A 21,499-nucleotide genomic window follows, 5' to 3' on the forward strand; every position below is an offset into this window, starting at 1 on the left:
CTGAGCTACATCTCCTGCACCAGAGCAGGTTCTTTGTAATTGAAAAAAAAAAAAAAGGCTTCCTGGCTAAGATAGGACTGCCGAAAAAGCAATACATGACACACAGGAGAGTGCCTACAGCAATCCCAAAACCTTTACAGAGTGCTAAATCTTTACAATATTTTGTAATGAGGTGGGAGTGACTATGAAAATACTTGCAAGACACAGAGGTTTGCTGGTTATCTTGTGGCAGGTTAAAAGTGTTGCCTGTTCAGATGAAGTGAGTATTTTTCTTTTACATAAAGATGAATGCTCTAAATTGCTAACCTTTTCTTTAATAGTGGCTGTCAGTAGAAAGTTACTTAGCAAATTCAGTATTTTTGAGAAAAATAAACATATAATTTTACCTCTCAAGGTAAAGGTGACATTTTAACAATGAGTAGAAAATTGCTTTTTGAGAAAAATTTGCTATAATGAATGTTTTGAAATAGATGTTTAGAATAGTCTCCACTGTGTTGTGTATTTGATAAGAATAATATAAATGGTCATCTTACTGAACACTTAAACTTGGGAATGAGTTTTTCAGCTTGTTTAAAAGCTTCCTGTTATAACAGTAGATTTTCAAACTTTTTTATTAAGAATACAGAAACATGATACCCTCTGGTCACCATGTAAGAACAAGAACCTCTTGTGAGGAAGATGTGAATTGACTAGTTGAATTTCATCAAAGCCCTTGCACAATATGTGGATGGGTTTGGAAACCAACTGTCCTGAGCTAGTAAGTACAGCTAGTGATATACTTCTTCCACTTAGTTCCACACGTGTTTGAGAAGGACTTTTTTTTTTGGGCAACGATTGAAAGTAAAACAGACTGTCTAAATAATTGGATTTAGGTGCTTCCAAGATCTGGTTTTAGCAGAAAGTATTAAAACAGGATACTAAAAAAAATAATGAAATATATTAAGTTGTATTGATCTCCTTAAATATTTTTTTTAATAATTTTTGGTTATACATAAAGGCTTTCAGTATTTTAAATAGAAAAGAAAATAAATATGCAAAAATACAGTTTTATTTTTATCTCGTATTTTGTGTTTGTATTTGTGTGCATTTTTGTTGTTGTCATTGTTTTGTTTATTAAGTGCTGGGGATTAAACCCAGGGGCTTGCTTGTGCTTTATCACTGAGCTACACCCCTGCCCTATTTTGTATATTTTTTACTGCACAGAAATAGCATTCATCATAGTGTCTTCCTTGGTACTGTACAGATACAGGTGATCTCAGGAATGCTGTACTCCAGTGTCTCACTCCAGGGAATACTCTGTTAGGTGGCCTGTGGAATGTGAGCCTGGATCCTAGTGACTGAGGATCCCTGAAGCATAAGGCTTCCTAGGTGTCTCAGTCACCTCTTCAGCTGGGTTCTCTAGTCCCCTTCACTTGGGCATGTGCTTTCTTACACCCAGATCAAAGTTCCCTTTGCTCTTCTCTCATTTCCACCCATCCTCCCTGGTTTGCAAGCCTGTAAGCCTATCTTTGTCCCTCAGGGTCTGACGCTTCCTTTTCTGGTCCTCTCAACCTAGCAGTGACTTTTATGTTGACACAAAATTTTTACAGTTTATTAATCCTTAGTTTTGCACAATCACCACAGATAAAGTTATTGCAGAATCTTGATTCCTTTGGCTTTTATTTTATTTTATTTTTAAGGTGTAGTTGGACACAACACCTTTATTTCACTTGTTTATTTTTATGTGGTGCTGAGGATTGAATCTAGGGTTCAGCGAGGCGAGCACTCTACCGCTGAGCCACAACCCCAACCTGACTCCTTTGGCTTTTTGCCAGCACCAGCATTTGCCTTCATAGCCCCCTGGACTTTCTTCGTTCTGTTCTTGTGTTCCTTTCGTTGTTTTCTTCAGGTCTTTTTCTTTTCATAACAGGCTTGGTCTTGCCAGTCTATGTTTGGGTTCATTTTTGTTTGCATAATCTAAGGAATCATAAATCATGTCCAAACCAGTTGTTTTGCCACCTCTGATGGGTTTTGAATCTGAACACAGAGATGACATCTGGTCTTGTCTTGTACATTTTGGCTAATTTTTCTCAAATTTTTTTCTTAGGTACAGTTGCTTTCCCAGGGTGAAGAACATCAGTGACCATTTGTTTCCTCTGAAGTAGTCAGTTGGTCCTGAATTTCCTGGTCTAGATAATCATTCACAATGGTAGCCAATCCCCAGAAACCCCACACTTAATACTTTTTTAACCTACACATTTATTATATCTTATCAGATTGGAAATTTAACAAATGTAGGAATTTTTTTTTTTTTTTTTGTATTAGTGATTGAACCCAAGAATGTTCTACCACTGAGCTACACTCCAGTCCTTTTTATTTTGAGACAGGGTCTCACTAAGTTGGCGAGGCTGGCTTTGAATTTGTGATCCTCTTGCTTCAGGCTCCCAAATTGCTGGGATTATAGGATTGTGTCACCACCCCTGGCTAAGGCATAATATCTTGATCACAGCCAGTAAGTGTTAGATGAATCAAATGAAATACAGAATTAGGTGGATTTTTTTAAGTTCCCTAAAAATTTTAATATCATATTTGAGATAGAAATTTTCTCCAGTGTGAATTTAGAGTCCTGCTAATGTCCTGATTTTGAAAACTGCTGAACTGAATGGTCCTTTGAAAAATTCTAGGCCAGCCTTCCTTACAGTGAGTGTATGTCTATTTGTATGTGTATTACCAAATTTAGTGACCAGAACATAAAAGGAAAAAAACAAGAGACATCACTCTGAAAAAGTAGAGGTAGTTATTTGAAGAATTAGTACTTGGGAGGTAATTGAATGTGTTTTCTTGTGTATAGCAAAGTTGAGTCCAGATTTAGTTAATTTTGATTCTGGATTATAATAGGACTCTATTAAGTCCTTTCTCTTTATTGTGACATGGGATCTCATGATTGAGTAGGGTTAAGTCTGTAGATCATTTCAGGACATAAACAAAATTTGCCTTAATGTTTCCAGGTATTTATTGAAACACTCATGTATTTATTGAAACACTCATGTGCAGGACCTCTGTGTGTGTGGAGTTGATAAATTGTAATGGAAATTCTGTTGCCAGCAATCGTAGAATATAGCTTTTTAAACATTTCTAAAAATTGGGTTTTATTGCTGGACACAGTGGTGCACGCCCACTTGGGAAGCTAAGGCAGTAGGATCCTATGTTTGAGGCCAGCCTCAGCAACTTAGTGAGACTCTGTCTCAAAATGAAAAAAGGGCTGGCGGGGCACGGTGGCACATGCCTGTAATCTCAGCGGCACGGGAGGCTGATTCAGGAGGATTTCTTTTTTCTTTTTTTTTTTTAAAAAAAAGAGAGTGTGTGAGAGAAAGAGGGAGAAAGAGAGAATTTTTTAATATTTTATTTTTAAGTTTTTGGCGGATACAACATCTTTGTATGTGGTGCTGAGGATCGAACCTGGGCCACATGCATGCCAGGCGAGTGCGCTACAGCTTGAGCCACATCCCCAGCCCCGATTCAGGAGGATTTTGAGTTCAAAGCCAGCTTCAGCAATAGGGAGGCATTAAGCAACTCGGTGAGACCCTGTATCTAAATAAAATACAGAATTGGGCTGGGGATGTGGCTCAGTGACTGAGTGCCCCTGAGTTTAATCTCTGGTAATAAACAAAATTAAAAATAAACAAAAAGGGGCTGGGGATGTGGCTCAAGTGGTAGCGCGCTCGCCTGGCATGCGTGCGGCCCGGGTTCGATCCTCAGCACCACATACCAACAAAGATGTTGTGTCTGCCGAGAACTAAAAAATAAATATTAAAAATTCTCTTTCTCTCTCTCCTCTCTCACTCTCTCCTCTCTCACTCTCTCTTTAAAAAAAAATAAATAAACAAAAAGTACTGAGAGAAAAAATGGGGGTTTATTTGGCTGGTTGTGCAGATATGAGCTGTTTGTCATTTTTAATAGGAGAATTCTGTTATGTAACACCCCCCCCCCCCCCCGCTCCCCCAGCGCTATGGGGATTGGTGGTAGGCAAGTGCTCAGTTGCTGAGCTATACCCCCAGTCCTAACACTAAAATACTCTCTTGTTTTGGATACAGAGTCTCTTTAAGTTGCTCAGGGCCTTGCTAAATTGCTGAGGCTGGCCTCCAATATGGGATACTCCTGCCTCAGCCTCTCTAGTCATTGGGGTTATAGGTGTGAACCACCTTGCCTGGCACACTGAAATACTCTTGAGCTATAAGGAAAGTTCAGTCAGGATATATTTGAAATCTGGGGCTTCATTAAATCACTGGTTCATCATCAGAGGTCTAGAGCATCTGTTGTATGTCAGGAGTTGTTGGCACTGAGGGCACATCAGTAGACAGAACAGACGAAGAGCCTGTGCTTCCTCTTGTGGGGGTGGGCAGGCCTGAGGTGGGACATGAAGTGGGACAGGAGGAAGGACATGTGCCTCCAGTGTAGCATTGAAGTTCCTAGAGGTCTTCCTGAGAAGATCATGCTGAGCAGAAGTCCTGAGGCAGCAAGGGAGCCAGGCTTTGCATGCTGCTGGGTCCTGGATTTTCACTCCCTTCCTCCCCACCCCTTACCTCCCTCCTTTCTCCCCCTCCCCCTCTTCTTTCTTGTTCTTACTGATTGAACCCATAGCAGGACTGTGCTAGGCAAGTGTTTTGCCACTGAGCTGCATCCTTAGCCCTTTTTTTTTAAAATTTGAGACAGGGTCTTGCTAAGTTGGCCAGGCTAACCTTGAACTTGCCATCCTCCTGCTTGGGATCACAGGTGTTTACCACCTCACCCAGCTTCACATCTAATAATTAAATTTCCAAAATTTATTTATTTTTCTCGCTATGAGGTGAGCTGCTTTGCTCCATCACACATTCTTACCATGATGTGCTGCCTTGTCAGTGATTCTGGGTAGTTTGGCAGTGGCAAGTGTTTGCCATCTGTTTGGCTTTTGCTCAGCCTGTGGGGCCAGTTTGAATCTATATGCTATGGTTGTAAATCTGGAATATCCCCTAAAGGCCCATGTGGTGAAGTCTTTTTGTGTGTATTTGTGTGTTTGTTGAAGTCTTGGTCCTCGGCTTGGCATGCTTTGGGGAGGTGGTGGAAACTTTCAGAGGTTGGTCTAAGTAGAAGATCTTTAAGACTTTGGTGGTATGCCGTTAAAGGGATAGTGGGATCCCAGCCCCTTCCTCTTCCTTTTATGTGTCCTAGCCATGAGGTGAGCAACTTTGTACCATCACACACTCCTGCCATGATGTGCTACCTTGCCACAGGCCCAGAAGCAGGGGGACTAGGAGACCATAGTCCCCCTGCACCCTCCAAAACTATGAGTCAAATATTTTCTCGATAACCTGATTATATCAGGTATTGGTTGTAGTAATGGAAAGCTGACTAACACACTGTACTTTTTTTATATATTTATTTTTTAAATTTTAGGTGCACACAATATCTTTATTTTATATTTATGTGGTGCTGAGGATCAAACCCAGTGCCTAGTACATGCTAGATGAACACTCTACCACTGAGCCTCAGCGCCAGCCCCTAATACTGTACTTCTTTGGACAAATTATATTATTCTTATTTCTTTCTTTCTTTCTTTTTTTTTTTTTTTAAGAGAGAGTGAGAGAGAGGGAGAGAGAGAGAATTTTAATATTTATTTATTTATTTTAGTTATTGGCGGACACAACATCTTTGTTGGTATGTGGTGCTGAGGATCGAACCCGGGCCGCACGCATGCCAGGTGAATGCGCTACCGCTTAAGCCACATCCCCAGCCCTCTTATTTCTACCTGTAGGTTGAATCGGTGTGTTCATGTGTCTTCTGTGTGTAAGTAGTGCAGTCTATGAGCCACACTGGATTTGTCCCTCAGTTCCCAGGTTCAGAAATCCTGAGCTGAAGAAGCAATTTCTGATCTCTGCAGTGTGGTTTGATGACATAGCTTGTGAAGAATCAAAAGAAACCAAATCTCCATTTTTTCTCCATCTGTCTTTAACTTTTCCTAAGGTTTCATGAACTGTTACTCATCCTTACAGAGTTCATGGCACAGTCTTTTGATATATACCACAGTAGTAAAGGGCCCTCTCACCTGTTTTCTTGACTGGAATGATGGATACTCTTTTCTCTCTGTAGAGTGGCGTAGAAAATAAGCCAGACCATAGATGCAAAGCTGTGTGCAGTTCAGGAGACAGTGTGTCTATAGGTGGACCAGTTACCCCCATGGGTACAGGCCCTGGTGAGCACTTACCCAGCACAGGGTAGAGTACTTTTCAGCCCCCACTTGGGGGCTGGGAACTTTTGTTCTTGCCAGTTTAGCAGAATGTGTGTTTTTGGCAAGTTTCAATATTATGGGCTTTGTCAGGTCGAATCTCCTGGGAACCAAGTTGAGCCAAGTGCTGGGCACATCAGGGCCTCTCTTTCCTCTCTGCAGCTTCTTCCCTCCCCCTTCCTGCTCTGTTGTATTTAGGATTCTTTTGATTGCCAGAAACAGAAGCCCACTCAGTTTAACTAACTTAAGAGAAAAAGTGCTGAAAGTGTCAGCTCTGGTAGCAGCCTGGCTGTGCTCCTGCCCTTCCCTGTTGGATGACTTGTCCTGGCTTTTCTTTTGAGCCTGGCTTACCTTCCATGTAGGTTCTGCTCTTAGGTTAGTCTGCTTGCTGACGTTCTCTGAGTTTTAGTTCATGTTTGCAGAAGTGTGTCAGTTCTTGTTTTTATGTGAGACCTCGTCATGGGTCCTTGACGCACAGCCATACTGTAAGGGGCTAATGGTCCTCCTCCTGAGCTTGGAGGAGAGGACAGGTTCGGGGGCTCAAGGCAGCTGTTGCAACACCTGTCAGCAAATTTCTGTTTGGACATGTGTAAAAGTGCTATTTGTTATAGTGACTTGGAAGTAGTGGCTTCTGAGGTAGAAAAGTAATTTTATTTAAAGATGTGTTGTAGGAAAGCAGTTGGAAGGTTGTGTGTAGAGTAGAATTTTAGACTAGTTTATTTTTTGTTTGTTTTTTGGTACCAGGGATTGAACACAGGGGCACTTAACCACTGAGCCATGTCCCCAGTTCTTAGTCTTATTTATTTATTTATTTTCAGGCTGGGTCTCACCAAGTTGCTTAGGGCCTTGCTAAGTTGCTATGACTGGCTTTGAACAAGCGACCCTCCTGCTTCAGCCTCCTGAGCTGCTGAGATTACAGGTGTGCACCATCATGCCCGGCAGAGTTCGAATGGTATTTTTGGTGTTAGCAGTAGAAGAGGTAATGAGGTAGTTACTGAGTAGCTCTGCCACACATCTAGGACATGACTTTAGTTGACTTTCATCAAGAGCTGCTCTGAACATCCAGGTGTATGCATTCCTTCCATTTTCACAGTAGCCTGAAATGGTGGGTGTGCCTGTCCTGTTGATTTTATGCTGAGGAGGCAGAAACAGATAGGCTGAGGCCTTGCTGAAGGCTAGAGCACTGCTGTGGTGGTGGCAGGATCAAGCTTGTCTCACGTACACAAGGCCCTGGGTTCAATCCCTAGCACCAGAAAACAACAACAATGAAAAAAACTTCATAGTGCTTGCCTAGTATGCATGAGGCCCTGGATTCCATTCCTAGTGACACCTCCCGCCCCCTGCAAATTTCCTTTATAGAAGGAACTATCATGTGATCCAGCAATTCCATTTCCAGGTATGTTCTTAAAGGAAAAGAAATCACATATTGACTTTTGCACTCCATGCTTGCTCCATCACTCTTCACAGTACAGGATGTGGAATCAACCTGTGTCCATCAGCTGATGAGTGGATAAAGAAAATGTGCTACAGAGACACAATGGAATATTATTTGGCCATGAAAATCATAATTTATTGGAGGAGGTCTTTATGCTAAGTGAAGTAAGCCAGGTACACAAAGACAAGTACTGCGTGACCCCACTTATGTGGAATCCAATGAAGTTGATCTCTTAGGAGTTGCCAGTAGAATAATGGTTATTAGAGTCTGGGAAAAGTAGGGGGAAGATAGAAGTTGGGGAGAGGTTAATAATTGTATTAAGTTGCAGTTAGTAGGAATAAATTCTGGGGTTTTGCTGCACAGTAGGGTAACTAGATAACAGTAATGTATATTTCAAGAAGAGCTAGAAGAAAGATTTTTTTCCTGTGCTTTTATGTTTTCACCACAAAGAAGTAGCAGACTTTGAGGAGATATATAATGTATACGTGTATGCAGATATTATACAATGTGTGCATGTATTGAAACAACACATTGATACCCTATAAATATGTATGGTATTTGTCAGTTAAAAAATTAAAATGTCAAAAAACCAAAATCTTTTTCTTAAACATATTGACCTTATGTCCTGGAATGCATTCCTAGACTTGGTATTTAGTACTGTATGTTTTGTGTGTTTTTTTTTTTTTCCTAATTGGTTATATATAACAATAGGATGCATTTTGACATTTATACAAATGGAGCACAACTTCTCATTCCTCTGGCTGTATATGGTGCAGAGTCACTCCAGTAGTGTAATCATACATGAATATAGGGTAATAATGTCTGTCTCATTCTACTGTCCTTCCTATTCCCACAGCCCTGTGGTTTGTGGTTTTTAATTTTTTTTGGAGGGGGTATGTTTTTCTCTATTTTCCCCCCTTATTTTCAGTACCATCATATCCCCTTTCCCACCTCATGTTTAGATTTCCTTTATTTTAAATTATTTTTAAATTTGTGGCAAAATACATGGAACAAAAATTTTGTCACTTTAACCATTTTAGTTGTGCAGTACAGTTCAACAAGGTTTGCCATGTTTCAACTACTTTCCCCACTCCGCATGTAGGAATGGAACCCAGGGCGTTGTATATGCTAGGTAAGAACTCCACTACCGAGCCACATCCCCACCCCTTACCTGGAGATCTTAACGGTTATTACTATGAGAGATTCATTTATATGTTAAAATTTATGACTTTTGCAGTGCATGGTAGCACACATCTGTAGTACCAGCTATGTGGCAGGCTGAGACAGGAGAATCACAAGTTTGAGGCCAGCCTGGGTAGCTTAGTGAGCCCCTGTAGCTCAGTAGCAGAACATATGCTTAGCACGTATGAATACCTGGGTTTAATAATACCCAGTACCACAAAAACAAACTGTTATGACTCTGTTTTCATCAAGGTTTTACCTTCTGTTAATAAAACAATTTTTTCCACTTATGATATTTTTTTCATTTTAATATTGCTACTCATGCATTTTTGTGTGTTTAATTTGCCTTTTCTTAAAAATTAGTCATGGTAATTAATGGTGATAATTAGCAGTCATTTTGACTAATGATTACTCCATTCTGTGTTTACCACTTGTATCTCATTTGGTTTTATGGCAACCCTTTGAGTAGGTTTTTTATTTTCTTTAATTCTCCATTTATAAATAAGGAAACTGAGCCTTGGGTTAATTACTTGCTCAAGGGTAAACTGTGAGTAGCACTCAACCCCTATTGTATCATCTATTTTTATTTTACATATACATTTTCTTTTTTGGGGGAGGTACTGGGGATTGAATTTTGTGGCACTCCATCACTGAGCCACCTCCTCAGCCCTATTTTGTATTTTAGAGACAGGGTCTCACTGAGTTGCCTAGTGCCTCTCCTGTTGCTGAGACTGGCTTTGAACTTGTGATTCTCCTGTCTCAGCCTCCTGAGCCTCTGGGATACATATACATTTTCTAAGAAGCCATAGCATTCAGTGTTGCTTTTAAAAAAACAAACTTAAGAGCCTTACATGGTAGTGCATGCCTGTAGTCCCAGCTGTTGGGGAAGAGGCTAAGGTGGGAGGATCATTTGAGCCCAGGAACTGGAGGCCAGCCTGGCAACATAGGAAGACCTCTTCTCCAAAACAGAAAACAAAGTTAATATTTTCAACACCTTGTGCTATATCTCTGTTTTTCAGAAGAAAGAACTCTGGTTCTTTAAAGGTGGAAGTAGATCTCAGGGTTGCACAGCTTATTAGGAGAGATGTAGTTAGGATTCAAATATAGGCATGCTGTCTGGAAAGATCCAGGCTTTTTCAGTGGCACTACCTTTCTGCAGTATGTCCTCAGACACTCCTGATGTGCAAACTATTTGTTAATTCCCCCTTGATAGTGATAGGCACTAATAGAGACATGAGAGGCGTTCTGCTTGTGTGCCTCCTTTAATTTATTTTAGTATATTCTTGATTTTTTTCAGATGTTTTTCTTAGAAACAAATGTAGATATAAAAACAAAATTGTTGCTGTCTAAATTTTAAGGAGGGACATGTGGTTCAGAGTTAATGTTATTTTTTTTCTTCATTCTGTTTATGGCAGATTTACATGATTCAGATGGCTGGAAAAACTTATCAGTGTTAATGTTACTGTTTTTGGAAAAGTAGTCAACATTTTGGAAGGAGGGTTGTTTAGAAACACATTGTTGTTTTTTTTCAGTTTTAGGACTTGAACTCAGAGCCTTATGTGTGCTAGGTAAGTGCTGTACCATTCAGCTACATCCTCAGTCCCCACCCTTCCCTTCGTGTGTGTGTGTGTGTGTGTGTGTGTGTGTGTGTGTGTGTGTGTTTTGCTTGGGAGTGAATCCAGAGCCTTGTTCATGAGAGGCAAGCACTCTACCAACTGAGCTGTAACCCCAGCACTAGTCCCCATATCTTTTTTTTTTTTTTTTAAAGAGAGAGCGATAGAGGGAGAGAGAGAGAATTTTTTAATATTTATTTTTTTTTTTAGTTATCGGCGGACACAACATGGTTGTTTGTATGTGGTGCTGAGGATCGAACCTGGGCCGCGCGCATGCCAGGCGGGCGCGCTACCGCTTGAGCCACATCCCCAGCCCAGTCCCCATATTTTTTAAAGACATACTCTTTATCTATCTATTTATTTTTAGTTATAGATGGGCACAATACCTTTATTTACTTATTTATTATGTAGTGCTGAGGATTGAACCCAGTGTCTCACGCGTGCTAGGCAAGTACTCTACCACTGAGCTGCAACCCCAGCCCTACACGTTCTCTCTACCCTTGATTGTCTCTGGTCCTCTACCCTTGATTGTCTCTGGTCGGGGTTGGTTTGTTTTTACCTGGTTTGAGTGCCTTCCAAAGTTTCATGCCCAGACTCCTAGTCTTTGATGATTCTGCCTCCTTTGTTGCTGTAACCTATAGCTTTCACCATTGCAAGCAACACACTGTGACCTTGTCCTTCTGTTGTTGGTTCAGAGGTTTGAGGAGTCCAGATGGCCAAGCTCAACTTCTGGTGTACTGAGCACATTGTCACTGTTCAGCTTTTGATATTAAGACTTCTAAACTGTCAGAACCCCCAATTGTGGGGCTGGGAAGGAAGGTTTTCCTAGATTGGTCATTAATGTTAACAGTGAGACTTGCTACTTTCATTTAAACCTTTCTCTCCTGAATGTCTATATAGAGAACAAGTACCATGTCATGGTCATTTGTGCAGACTATATACTGCATCTTGGGGACAGTTCTTTGACACCAAAGGTCTCCTTTCTGGATGATGGAGATAGGGCAGAAGAGTGAAATGCACAGTCACAAGTTTGTTACCTCACCTTGACATCCAGCAGATTCTTGATCTGTTGTGTAACAGCCACAGTCATTCCTTCAGTCCATAGACAGTGATGCTGAGGAACAAGCAGTGTGCAGTCTGGTCCAGTCAGGAGGCAAAACCAGTCACTTAAATAAGGACTTTTCTTTTTTTTCTTTCTTTTTTCTTTTTTAAAGGGGGGAGAGGGAGAGAGAGAGAATTTTTTAATATTTATTTTTTAGTTTTCGGTGGACACAACATCTTTTTTAGTTTTCGGTAGACACAACATGTGGTGCTGAGGATCAAACCCAGCGTCCCACGCATGCCAGGCTAGCGCGCTACCGCTTGAGCCACATCCCCAGCCCCTAAATAAGGATTTTTCATAAGCTAAAGAATTGTTTTGTTTGAGATGGTCTGGAACTTTCTGTTCTTCTGCATCAGCTTCCCAAGTAGCTAGAATTATAGGCATGCACCACTGTGCTTGGCTGTTGAAGAAATTATTAAGTTGTGATAAGAGTAATCATAAACTGGAGAGAGAATGCTCATGGATACTCTAGTGCTGAGGGATAGTACCCAAGAAAGGACAAATTTGAAAGGGGGTTTCTCCGCATCACTTGAGTTTAGACCTGTGGAGAAGATGTGATTACAGCTGACTGGTTGGCCAGGTTGCCTAGGTCAGAGTTGGTCCACAGTCTGGGGTACAGATAAACTGAGATGGCAGATGTATGTGTGGTGGCAGTCAGGGTCTTCCTTGAGGTGAGAAGCCTGGGTTGCTTGGTGCCTTTTTGGGAAGGCCATGAGAAACAAGGCTGTGAGGCTTCAGTAAGCCAAGGTTGATGGGCTAGTAACAGTGAAGAACCAGCAGGGCACCACTGTTGGAATCCATTGCTGCTGCAACAGATTTTCCTTTGCTGGAATTCTCTTCCTTGAATGGCTTGGGCCAAGGCAACTCTAAGCCACCATGGGGATGAATGTTGGAAAACCTGCTCACTAGCCAGTGTTGCAGGACCCCTGAGGGGTGGAGGTCTGTATGGGGCTGAGGAGAGTGTGGGGGCAGTTAACGCAGGCTGGAGTGCAAGTTCTTGGTCTCTGGAGCTCACAGTTGTACAACCACTTCCAAAGTCCAGAACTGGAGAAAGCACACATCACCAATACTTAAGAAGCTGCACCTGGCAGATGTCCAGCTTTGGAGAAACTGTCTGAGCTGAGCAGTGGAGGCAACAGAGGTAGATTTTCCAGGAGCTTGGTGCCATATGATTGCAAAATCTGAGAGGGAAGCCTTTCCTACACTATCCCTGCAGCTCCCTCTACTGACAAGGCATAATTAATTTCTTACTGATGGCAAAGGAGAACTACAGTAGATGGTTCCCAACTTTACCCTGGTGTGAAAGCATCACACATTCATTGGAAACCGTATTTTTTTAAAAATATATTTTTTAGTTGGACACAGTACCTTTATTTTATTTTTATGTGGTGCTGAGGATCAAACCCAGTGCCTCACGTGTGCTAGGCGAGTGCTCCACCACTGAGCCACAACCCCAGCCCCAGAAACTATATTTTGAAATTTGAATTTTGGATCTTTTTCTGGGCTAGTTATGTCCAGTATAATTCTTTCTGGAGATGGTGGCCTACGGTGATGTGTGCTTTCTCCAGTTCTGGACTTTGGAAGTGGTCCTACAACTGAGAGCCCCAGAGACCAAACCACATCAAACCACAGCTTCCAGTTAGCCTTGCAATCATGAGGGAAAACAATCTGTACTCTATATTGTCCTGTGTTGCTCAGCAAGAATGGTAGGTTAGATGTGTTGAATATGTTTCTGGCTTAGGATGTTTTCAACTCTCAGAGGTCTTATTGGGCTGCAACCCCATTGTAAGTCAAAGAGTATCAGTATTTACAAGACCCCTGCTCCATTTCGCTGAATAGCAAAAGGAGTGAATTTGGAGCTCAGAGGCAGTGTATCAGTAACCAGTACATATGTGAGCAGGAAGGTGTGCCAGTTCGCATTTCATTGCTTCTTGGCTCCAAATTTGCCCTTCATCGCCCTACTTGTGACACTTCATATGGTCCCTGAACACTGCCCCACCCTTCTCTCTCTCTCTCTCTCTCTCTCTCTCTCTCTCTCTCTAATAGTGTAGATTGAACCCAGGGCCTTGCATATGCTAGGCAAACACTCCAATCTCCAGTTACATTGCAAGTCTTTTCATTTTTATTTTAAGACAGGGTCTAAATTGCCCAGGATGATCTCAAACTTGTGGTCCTCTTGTCTGTCTCCACAGTATCAGGGATTACAGGTGTGGCCCAGCCAAACATTCTCTTTTGCCACAAAAAGTTTTGCCAACAGTAAGTTTTGTCAGTATGGGGCACTATAGAACATTGCAGAAGATTGTGCTTCTGATCTTGCCTTCCTCTCTTTTTGATCCTGAGATGCTCTGCCAGCATGTAGGGCATCCAGTGGTGCTCACAACAGCAGTTTTCATTGGCATTCCTGTGGCTGCTTCCCTGCTATCTTCGCTGGTTCCCCAGTGCATTTAGCAGCACTTCTGCAGGCAACTTCCCCGTGAGTTCCACCAGCTCTTGGAAGATGGCTTTTTGATAAACCTCAGAGGGCATTTTCTTGCTTGCCAGCTTCCCCTGTGGTGCCTTAGCAAATTTCCTTCCCCAAGCTTGTGGCCACCCTTCTCCAGTGATGTCTGAATCTCAGCTTTGGCAGCAGGTGGGATGGAAGAACTCTTCCAAATTTGTTTTTTTCTGCCCCTGGCCTAGGTAAGTGGCTGTTCCCTGTATCTGCTAATTCTGTTCTTTACCCTTTAGTAATTATTAGCTAATACTTTTTAAAAATGCTAAACTGGGGCTGGGGATGTGGCTCAAGTGGTAGCGCGCTCGTCTGGCATGCATGCGGCCCGGGTTCGATCCTCAGCACCACATACAAAAAAGATGTTGTGTCCGCCGAATACTAAAAAAATAAATATTAAAATTCTCTCTCTCTCTCCCTCTCTCTCACTGTCTCTCACTCTTTCTTTAAAAAAAAAAAAAAATGCTAAACTGTCCCTGCTCAAATTTCTATGTAGTTTCTAGCTCTTGACTGGGCTCTGACTGATAACAGAAGACAAATCCATCAAGAATAATTATCTCAGGGTTGGGGTTGTATCTCCATGGGAGAGCACTTGCTTATCATATGGAAGACCCTAGGTTCAATCCCTAGCCCCACCTTCAAGCCCCCAAAAGTAGGGAGAAAAAGAAGAAGAATGTCTCTTCCAGGGAGGACAAATCTATTTATTTCTCCATTCTATTCTTTCTTTTTAAATTTTTTTTTAGGTGAACACAGTATCTTTATTTTATATTTATTTATGTGGCTGAGAATTGAACCCAGTGTCTCATGCATACTAGGCGAGCACTCTACCACTGAGTCACAACTTCAGCCCTCTTTTTTTAATATATATATATATATATATATATATATAAGTTATAGGTGGACACAATATTTTTATGTGGTGCTGAGGATTGAACCCAGTGCGTCACACATGCTAGCCGAGTACTCTACCTCTGAGCCACAACCCCAGCCCTTCTATTCTTTCTTTTTTTTAAAGAGAGAGTGAGAGAGGAGAGAGAGAGAGAGAGAGAGAATTTTTTTTTTTATATTTATTTTTTAGTTCTCGGCGGACACAACATCTTTGTTGGTATGTGGTGCTGAGGATCGAACCCGGGCCGCACGCATGCCAGGCGAGCGTGCTACCGCTTGAGCCACATCCTCAGCCCACCCTTCTATTCTTTTTAGTATTTTTTTTTTTAGTTGTAGATGAACACAGTACTTTTATTTATTTGTTTTATGTGGTGCAGAGGATCGAACCCAGTGCCTCACATGGTGAGGCAAGCACTCTACCACCGAGCCACATCCCCAGCCTCATCATTCCTCCATTCTTGTTACTGTATTTCTTTGTTTACAAGTCCATTGAAAAAGCATTGGGGAAAGAGATCAAGAGACAATTTAGTATGCCTGACTGTAGAAGCTGCTTCTGCAGCAGATGTCATTGTTGAACACTTGTGTAAGACATAAGATACCCTTCCCCTGGTGCTCCTCCTCATTCCCCCTCCAGATCTCTGCTGCCAGTTCTGCTTCTCTGTTCTTTCCATGTTCCTGACCGTTCAGCCAAACATGAGCTACGGTTGGTGTGGGTCTGTATTCGCATTTCTTCTTCTTAGCAAAGGGTACAACCAATTGTACTTCTCAAACTTCTGTTTATAGGTTGGACTTTCCCTTCCCACTAGCTTTCGGGGCCATCTCTGAGTGCAGTATTATGCTTCAGCTATCTGGCTGCTCATTACAGCCAGCATAACATTTAGAATCATCTGTTTTTTTAAAAAAATCTGTGAACAGTTGGGTGTGGTGGCACACACTTATAATACCAGTCATTCAGGAGGCTGAGGCAGGAGGACCTCGCTCAAGGCCAGCCTCACCAACTTAGATTTTTTTTTTCAGGGTGGGGGGACCAGGGATTGAACTCAGGGGCACTCAACCACTGAGCCACCAGCCCCAGCCCTGTTTTGTATTTTACTTAGAGATAGGGTCTCACTGAGTTGCTTAATGTTTTGCTGTTGCTGAAGCTGGCTTTGAACTCACCATCCTCCTGCCTCAGGCTTCTGAGCCAGTGGGAACTTAGTAAGATCTTAAGCAACTTAGCAAGACCCGTCTCTAAATAAAAAGGCTGGGGGAATGTAGCTGATTATTAAAGCACCCATGGATTCAATCCCCAGTACCAAATAAATAAACAAACAGATGAATGAACCATCTAAGCAGACTCAAATTGTCTTTCTTAGTAATTGGGCATGGAGAATGCCCCCAAAAGGCTGTGGTATAGTTTTTGAAGTAACAGTGCAGTGACTTGGTTGTGCAGCATACACACAGTTTCAGGATCTGCTCACACAAGTTTATCCTGGTGGGTAGCTCAAGTAGCACAATCACTTGGTATCCCTTGGTCAGGCATTTTGGCTTTTCTTATCTCCTTCCTCACTTTGAAAGCCATTAAGGTGATGGATGATAAGCTTAATAGGACTGAAGAGTCTTGTTCTGCTTGTCCTTTTTTTGGACATGCCAGCTCTGTAAGTAATATTGTGGGATGTGTTGGTAGAGGATGGTGATTGGGACAGAGTCCTTGGTCCCAAGAGTTTGCAGTGAATCTACTGGGAGAGATATAAACTACCTAGTAAGAATTAGCTCTGTGGAAATGCTGTGAGAACAGAAAGAAGGATATTACTAATGTGAAGACCTAGCAAATGGAACTAGAGTGAATTAGATTTTAGAGAGAAAATGTTGCATGAAAAATGAGGCTGCATTCTAGGAACACAGAGGAAGCCTTCCCTGACCTGCCCAGGCAAATGTGTTAGAAGAGCAGCAGTTACTTGAGGTAAGCAAGGGCACCAGATTCAGATCCTAGCTCTCTGGTAACAGGTGAGGTTACTTTGCATTTCTGTTTCTTCATTTACACAACTTTAAAATAAGGGCTGTGGTGTGGACGTTTAGAGTCATTGTCAGTGTTAAGAGAAAAAATAGAAAAAAGATGGTCAGTGCAGCACCTGGCAGTTAGCACTTATCTCAGCCTGATGTAAGCTTCTCTTTGCTCCATAGCGACATGTATGCATTTTTTAAAATATTACAACCTAACATTATATTGAAAGCAGTCCTTTCCCATGCCATTTTTCCAAGAGGCAATGCATATATTTGGTCTTTGGATCCATACTCAGTACTTCGTAGGTCTTAGGTACATACTAAGTGCTCTGTATAGAACATGTAGAAATGCAGAAGAAATGGGTTGTTAAACCTTACAAGGGTCATTTCTCTCAGTATGTCTCTGGCGATGTGTTTTCTTTGCATTTACTTTTCTTTGTTCTCACCAGAGGCCATCAGAAGAAAATGGCCATTTTGGCCTGAGTGATCACTTGGCAGCCTCTTTTGAACCGCTGTGATTGCTTCTCACATACCTGGCCTGGTGCTCTCAAGTAGGTGGTGCTTGGGCCAAGGATCCTTGCAGCTCTCTAGTAGGTGCATCTGGAATAGCCACTCCACTTTGGTCTTTGTGTTGCGGTTTGGGGAATTTCTGTTGACCTGTCTTCAAGTCCACTGGATTTGTAGTTTCCATATCTCTGCTGAAATTACTCCGTCTTGTCTTGCATATTGTTCACCTTTTCAGTTGTGGTCTTTTACATACTAAAATTATTTTAAATTTCCTGTAAGATAGGTTCCAACATCTGCATCATATCTGAATCTTGCTTGCTATTGCTTTGTCTCTTGGAATTGTGGAGACTTCTTAGTGCCTTTTTGTATACTTTATCATTGTTTTTCAGTGGTACACATGTCCTATAGGACCATACAGACTGAAATAAATCTTTTTTGTGCCTGGTAATGGGCCTGCCTCTCTTTCCGCTGGACCTTTCATGCTGCAGTTTGCATTGTTCTTGTTCAGAGATGGCTGGGCTTCTGATGTGTGCCGCAGGCACCAATTCTTGTGGGGACATCTTGTGTCTGGGGTGAGGGCATCTTTCCAGAGAATTGTCTATAATTTTGAATTTTGGTCTTCCCTCTTTGCTGTCCTTCTTGGAGTGTACCACACTTGGTCTACTGTCCTGTCCTCTCCCAGCAGTGTTTGGCTACTTTTGGAATGCTTTTGACTCAGAATGCATGGTGGTTGTGATACTGCCTCCCATTCTGAGTGAAACTCAGTGTTAGCTTATGTCTGTTGATCCTGGGTCTCAGAGGTAGCCTTCTAGGTTCTCCTACCTGTCCCTGGTGTGGTGGAGTGTGATCCTGTCCCTTTCCCAGGAGTCTACCTCCATGCTTCTTCCTTCCCCTAGTTTCAATGAGTGCTCCCCAAAGCCCTTCCCTGCACAGATGAAGGTTTTTTTTAAAAAAATATTTTTTTTATTTGTAGATGGACATAATTTCTTTATTTTTTATGTGGTGCTGAGGATTGAACACAGGGCCTCACTTGCAAGGCAAGCACTCTACTACTGAGCTATAGCCCCAACCCCACAGATGAAGGTTTTTTTTTTTTTTTTAAAAGAGAGAGAGAGAGGAGAGAGTTTTTTTAATATTTATTTTTTAGTTTTTGGCAGACACAACATCTTTGTTTGTGGTGCTGAGGATCAAATCCGGGCTGCACGCATGCGAGGCGAGCATGCTACCTCTTGAGCCACATCCCCAGCCCAAGGCTTTAAAAAAAAAACATTTTTAGTTGTAGATGGACACAGTACCCTTATTTATTTGTTTTTATGTGGTGCTAAGGACTGAACCCAATGCCTCACGTGTGCTAGGCAAGTGCTCTACCACTGAGCTACAACTCCAACCCCCAGATGTAGGCTTTTATTCCTACATGGAAAGGGCAGGGAAGAATCTGGGTGAATTTCTGTCCCTCCCTTGTTGCCCCTTGAATTCTGCATCCCTGTCAGTGCTTCTTGGGGCTCTTTGAGACCTCCCCTTTTTTAAAAATATTTTTAATTGTAGATGGACACAATATCTTTATTTATTTTTATGCCGTGCTGAGGATCAAACTCAGTGCTTCACTGAGGGCAAGTGCTCTATCACTGAGCCACAACCCAGACCCTCTTTGAGACACCTTTTTAGTGACCATCAAGTGAGTTCCATAGAGAAAGATTTTGCAACTTCTGCACTTCTTAGGAATTGTCCTTCTAGCCTCCATTTGACCTTTCCCAGTTTGTCATCTGTTATTGCCAAACTCTCTTTGCCAGTGTCTGATTGCACCTGCCTAAAAAGCAAGTGTGTGCTCTCTTTTCCCTGCAAGCTCTTAGACCAGTTTTTTTGCTCTGTAACCTCTATTTTTTAATAGGTTGAAGAGTGTAGCAGTATTCCTCCCAGCTCTCTATCCTGGAGCAGGACTTACAAGCAACTATGCCTTGTGGAACAGAAGTGTTTTTTTTAAAGTTTGATGAAGTCCGGTTTATCTATTTACACTTTTATGGTTAGTGCTTCTGGAGTCTCAAGAAATTTCTGTCTACTTCAGGATTGGAAGAATTTTTCTCTTTTCTTTAGAGCTTTTATGTATAGGTTTGTGATCCATTTCAAGTTAATTTGTATGTATGGTATAAGGTAAGTTGGGTGACACTTCTTCCCCTCTATAGATAACCAGTGTATATCATTTATTGAAAAGCTTCCCCTTTACTCATTGAATTACTTAGTCAGCTTTCTGTTGCTGTGACAAAGTACCTGAGCATATTAATACAAAAGGAGGAAAGGCTCATTATGGCTTGTGGTTTCAGAGGTTTCAGTCTCTGGTGAGTTGATTCCATTGTTTTTGGGCCTTGGGCAGTATATCATGATCGGAAGCATGTGCTGGAGAAGACTGCTTATCTCGTGGCAACCAGGAAGCAAAAAAAGAAAAAAACAGGTCAGGGTTCCAATATCCCCTCCAAGAGGTACCTAACTTCCTTTCACTAGGCCCAGCCTCCTAAAAATTTCACCACCTCCCCAATCATGCAACAGACTGACAACCAAGCCTTCAGTGCATGGCCTTTTGGGGACATTTTAGATCCAAACCATGCCTAAAATGTATAGCTTTGCAAGTCATTTTAATTTGACTCCTGATGTAAGCAGATAGAGAAATAAAACATGACTGGAATTGCAGAACCCACTAAAGGTTATTTCCTGATTATAGTTCCCTTTCTTTCCCTTCATGGGCAACCACTGGATGTATGTCTCTAATCACGGTAGTTTTACCTGATTTTGTATAAATGGAAGGAAGCGATATCACATAACAGTCTTATAGTTCCTTTCACTCACCGTATTTTAAAGATTTGTGGTTTGCCCATTTTAATTGCCGAATAGTGTTGTAAAATTTGTCAGTACCTCAGTTGATGGGAAATTGGGTTATTTCCAGTTTGAAGATGATGTAAATAGTTTTACACATGTATTTTGGTGCATGTAAGATTTAATATGAGGGAAGATGTACATATAGAAGAATGAGTTATTGGGTCATAGTGTATCTGTATTTTCAGTTTTAATATTAATCCTTGTTTATCAAAGTGGTTATACCTATGTTTACCAGCTGTGCAAAGAGTAGTTCCCATTGCTCCATATTTTTTCCTTAATGTGGTTTCACCTGTTTTTCATTTTTGCCTCTCTGGCGGGCATATGGAGGCATTTTATTTACTGTTTCATTTCTTTGATGACACGCAAAAAAAAATTTTTTTTTTGGTAGCACTGGGGATTGAATCCAGCAGCATTCTAATATTGAGTTATATCCCAGCCCTTTTCGTTTTATTTTAAAAAAGGATCTTGCTAAGTTGATCAGGCTGGCCTTAAACTTGTGATCCTTCTGCCTCAGCCTTCCTAAATGGCTGGGATTATAGATGTGTGTACCCGTGAACCTGGCTCATATGAAATTATCTTTTTATATGTCTTTTTTGACCATTTACATATCTAATTTTGTGAAGAGCCTGTTTAAGTCTCTTGCCCATTTTCTTTCAGTTGGATTGCATACCTTTTTCTTATTATTTCTACTTTTTTTTTTTTTTTTTGGTACCTGGACTTGAACTACAGGGCATTCAATCACTGAGCCACATCCCAAGCCTTTTAAAAAAAATTTTGTTTTAGTTGTTGATAGACCTTTATTTTATTAATTTGTATGTGATGCTTAGAAACGAACCCAGTGCCTCACACAAGCCAGCCAAGTGCGCTACCACTGAGCCCCAGCCCCAGCCCCCGCCCCCAAGCTCCTTTTTGTATTTTTTTGTACTTAAAGACAGGGTCTCACTGAGTTGCTTATTAGCGCCTCACTAAATTGTTGAGGCTGGCTTTGAACTTGAAATCCTTCTGCCTCAGCCTCCCAAGGTGCTGGGATTATAGGCATGTACCCCCCACCCCCCGCCCTTCTTAACATTTTTTGAATGGAAGTTTTAAACTTTGAATAGTTGAAAATATGTATCTTTTTTTATCTTTATTTTATTTATTTTTATGTGGTGCTGAGGATTGAACCCAGGGCCTCTCACGTGCTAGGTGAGCC

The 21,499-nt window shown here is 41.6% G+C and overlaps 1 protein-coding gene and 1 pseudogene across 4 annotated transcripts in view; one reads left to right on the top strand and one right to left on the bottom strand.

Moving 5' to 3' along the window:
• FAM193A (family with sequence similarity 193 member A) overlaps positions 1 to 21,499 on the top strand; it is a 151,089-nt gene that overhangs the window by 21,763 nt on the left and 107,827 nt on the right. The gene's annotated exons all lie outside the window — the stretch shown is intronic.
• On the bottom strand, positions 1,750 to 11,561 carry LOC308654913 (small ribosomal subunit protein eS24-like; annotated as a pseudogene). The gene is made up of 2 exons: positions 11,514 to 11,561; positions 1,750 to 2,168 (listed from the first exon to the last, which is right to left on the bottom strand). The product of its transcript is annotated as a small ribosomal subunit protein eS24-like (transcript).

The sequence above is a fragment of the Spermophilus citellus genome (genome assembly GCF_964194105.1).
Source record: "Spermophilus citellus genome assembly, chromosome: 8".
In the NCBI taxonomy this organism is placed as follows: Eukaryota; Metazoa; Chordata; class Mammalia; order Rodentia; family Sciuridae; genus Spermophilus; species Spermophilus citellus.